This window comes from Henckelia pumila, chromosome 1 (assembly GCF_033568475.1).
Source record: "Henckelia pumila isolate YLH828 chromosome 1, ASM3356847v2, whole genome shotgun sequence".
Lineage (NCBI taxonomy): Eukaryota > Viridiplantae > Streptophyta > Magnoliopsida > Lamiales > Gesneriaceae > Henckelia > Henckelia pumila.
In genome coordinates this window covers 106,620,837-106,625,183 of record NC_133120.1, presented here as the reverse complement: position 1 = coordinate 106,625,183, position 4,347 = coordinate 106,620,837, and the positions used below count along the sequence as shown (strand labels likewise).

Below are 4,347 nucleotides of genomic sequence, written 5' to 3'. Positions count from 1 at the left end.
ACTCATAAATCAATGCAATACTGGATTATCCTTCCAGGGTATTTTGTTTTGAGATAACTTAGTATGAGAAAACAATAGCTATAGTTCAAAGTGATCTAATTTTTGCGCAGAACAGGGAAACGAACACTTTAAAAATAATAAGCAACAAATTAAAGGAAAAACGCAACCCAGAATCGCATCAAGGTAATATGCTGAATACTAATTGAACCAATTAGCACATGAAATCCAATAAGTTTAATACGTTGAATACCCACATTAAGCAATCAGCAAATGAAAGCAAATAAATAAACTAAAAAGACCAAATAAAAGTCTTTACTGAGCCGTGGAGAGTTGACAAATAATAAAAAACAATGTGGGTATGGTGAAAAGAAAATGAAAATTGAACGAAATCATGAACAAATAGAAGAAAGGAACATATCACCTTGAATTGAAGCAAATCACACTACAACAAATATGCTAATTAACCACACTAAAAAGACAATGGTTTTATACATAAACTGTTGTCTTTTGGCCTTTAACAACGGTTTTTACAAAAACCGTTGTCGTTGGCCGTATTTTAATGAAAAAGCACAATGGTTTTTAAAAAACCGCTGTCGTATATGTGTCAAAGACAACGGTTTTAATTAACCGTTGTCTATGAGCGGGTTTTTTATGGCCTACGACAACGGTTTTAATTAATCGTTGTCTATGGGCGTGCTTTTGGAGCTCTATGACAACGGTTTTAATAAACCGTTGTGTAAAAATATTGTGTTTGAATTTCTTTTTAAAATTAAAATGAATATAAAATAATAATAAAAATTATTTGAACAAAACACACTTTTCTTTTCTTCTCTTCGTTTCGTTTCGTTCTCAAACATTTTCCTGTAAAACCCTAACCCCATCCCCAATCTGCCATCTTCGCTTTTCTTCTGTGCAGGAGGAATATGACTACCGAAGCTCTGATTCTCCGCTGTGTAGTGGCTCGAAGAGGCATCCGCGGCTGGATATTGGTTCACAGATGTGGTGGTCGTCGGTTTCGATCGACGCTCGGAGTCTGCTCTGAGAATTCAGAAGGTGTTCAGGGGATTTTACTCTTTAATTTTAGAACATGTTCTGGGCGGGTCCGTAGGCACCACCAGATTCAAAATTTTGTCATATCTCGCGAATATTATTCGTTATATTTCTTCGCTTTGATCCTGAAATTCCTTATATTTTGGAATCGCAAAGGTTGAAGATCGGATCCAAGGTTCTCTTGCTCGAACCCTCGGCCTCCAGGCTCTCCGTTGGCTTCTCTGTATTTTCCTCCGTTTTATGAGGTTTTATTACGACAAAAAATGAATCAGATTGGCATTTATTTATTTATTTTTTAAACCTTTTGTGCACTGCATATCATGTGTTCATATATTTTGTGTCGTTCAATTTTACAGGTTCTATGGTTTCTGAGCGCTGCGGATAAAGTGATTTTAAGTAGGTTTTTGTGCAGAAGGTAGGAAATGGTGAGACTCTTGATTTTGTATATTTTTTCTAGTATTTTTTTTTTTTGTATTTACCATCTTGTTTTTAATGTATTTTTTTGGTCAGTTTGGTTTAAGATTTAGATGAGATTTGGTTATAGACAAGGAAAGATCTCAACGTGTGAATTTAGAGTAGAAAAGAAAACTGTATCGATTTTAAAAAAAAATGGATTTTTTTTATCCTCTTTGGGTCTGGAATTTTTTTTTTAATCCACATCTTTTTTCTAGTATTCAAAAGTTGATGCAGTTATGGAGGACAAGAGAAGAAACCTCCTTATCGTTTTCTCTGGTTACAGTTCATGAAGTTACTACAATTCTCTCTTCTCTGGAATTTTATATTTTTGTTTATGAGTTTTGTTTAATTTTATCTCCTTCTGAATTTTTTTATGCATTAAATCAATGGTTTGAGTTGTAAGTATGGATTAATTGACTTTCCATGTCGGCTTCGATAGTTGTTTGTCTTGTTTGGAGATGTTTATTGTTGTGATATAATTTGAATGGACTTAACATTCATGGATTCATTGGAGTCAATCGACCGGGATTATGTATTTGTGTCTGGCCCTCTAATGGACCTATCATCTTTAGGACGCGCTTCCAAGACTATTCAGCTACCATTTAAAACTGAGGGTCCATCTTCTGAATATGGATATGCGTGTAATAGTGATGCACTATATTTTTGAGGATCTCGACATATATTACATCGATCCGGTGGACGGCCACAACGTGGAAGACCTCGTCCATATTTTGAAGAAGGTGAAAGAGATGCCGGCACCAGGGCCTGTAATGATTCACATTGTCACAGAAAAAGGCAAAGGATACCCTCCTGTTGAAGTTGCTTCTGATAAAATGCATGATACGTGTACACAAGAATATAGTAATTAATCTGTTTTCGAAACAAATAAGTTCTAACTAGAACTTTTCTTATGTGTAAAAGTTTTGTTTTTGTTTTTATCAGGTGTAGTGAAGTTTGATCCCAGAACAGGGAAACATATGAAGGGTAAAGTGAACACCCTTTTCTATACTCAATACTTTGCGGAGTCTTTAATAGCCTAAGCGAAGCGAGATGACAATATTTTACTTTTTAGCAATTCATGCTGCTATGGGAGGGGGCACCGGGCTTTACATATTCCTGAAACGTTTCCTTGGCCGATGTTTCGATGTGGGGATAGCCGAACAGCAAGCCGTCACCTTCGCGGCTTGTTTAGCTACTGAAGGTATGAAGCCATTTTGCTCGATTTATTCGTCTTTTTTGCAGAGAGGCTATGATCAGGTGAAAAGAACTAAAACTAGAACATACCCTCTATGATATTTTAGTATCAAGAACTCGGCCTATTTACCCGTGGGTGATGATATGATGCAGGTGATACATGATGTCGACCTTCAGAAGCTCCTGGTGAGATTCATCATGGACAGGGTCCATCTTCTGAATCTGGATGTGCGTGTAATAATGATGCACTTTCTTGTTTAGCTGTCAAAATTATTCCTTGCATTGAGCTAGATAATCCATTTATAGGGGTAGTTTGATCAAAAAATTTGTCGTTCTCAAATAGTGGTTTTCGAATGAACAAACCTAGGGGTTGGTCAATGTGTCGTGGGCACCTGTCAATGTTGCATGCTGTATATTTTTTTATTATATCTTTGTTTGATTGAATTCTGTTCTTGTAAATGCCCTTAGGTGATAAAGCTGGGATTTAATTCAGGACATGATAAAGTTGTGAAGCTTCTTCTCCATTTTCACCTATATATATATGCAAAATCTTAGGATCCAAAACTTCATGTCACAGCTATGGTGAGCTGCAGCCCCTTATGTGAAGTGAATGCGCGGATTTTTTGGAGGTTTCAGCCATTCTTCCGTGAGTTTTACTTCTAGGAATTGGAGGCAAATAAATAGATCATGGTCAGTCATTGGTGACGTGAAGACGAATCCTCGTTTAATCTTTAAATAATCCGAACATTTGCAAAAATTAACAGCTGAGAGAGATGGTGTTGGCAGTATTACAAGAATCGGACCTCGTATTATCTGAGGATTTCATTGAACTAATTGTGGATAAGGTCTACTAATTTAGCTACTACATTTTCTTGATCTCTCGATTGAATGTCCATATTTTCACTCCATTAATCTTTTTTTTCCTTTTATAATTAGACGTTCTCTGAGGCGGATACAAAAGGCGATGGAAGGATATATGAAGATGAATGGAAGGAATTTGTCTCCAAAAATCCAACTCTCATCAAGAATATGACTCTTCCTCATCTCAAGTATATACATCTTCTAAACCCAAAAAATTACTGTTCTTTTCAGAGATATGACAGTAGCATTTCCTGTAATGGGCACTGATAACGTTTTTGCCCCTTTATTTTGGTACTTCCAAAGTTTTAAAATTTGTTCATTTATGTTTACCTTGTTGGTTCTTCATGGGAGTGCCTATCTCCAAAATTGACTACTGGAATTATCTTTCTTGATTTACATCTATGAACAAAAAAATGAAGAGCTACTCGGATTCCCCTTCAAGACATTATGGGTGATGCAAAAACCGAGTCTTTAATGTGTTCATTGAATTTAATATACTAATTACTTTGTTCCTTGAATATTTATATTTTATCATTGTTTTTCACCTTTATTCGTACTTTGTAGATGTTGAGCTACTTGTGTGGAGCTCGCCTGCAGACCAGTTAAAGTTTGTACTGGGTGGAAGTACTCGAGTTTGAGTTCTTTTTTAAAATTATTTTCATGCCTTTAAACCACTAATATCTCTTATTATGTAGTGGATTATATTAAGGGAGAAACAGATACATTTTCAGGGTTGAATATCAAATGGAGAAACAATTTATATGAGAATAGCTTTCCAGCCAACAG

General features: G+C 35.7%; 1 non-coding gene across 1 annotated transcript; it reads left to right on the top strand.

The window, feature by feature from the left end:
• The first annotated feature begins 3,968 nt into the window (after window positions 1-3,968).
• On the top strand, window positions 3,969-4,040 carry LOC140876543 (small nucleolar RNA snoR60). Its single transcript, XR_012148848.1, has one exon. It is a non-coding gene; the product is annotated as a small nucleolar RNA snoR60 (small nucleolar RNA).
• The last annotated feature ends 307 nt before the right edge of the window (window positions 4,041-4,347 follow it).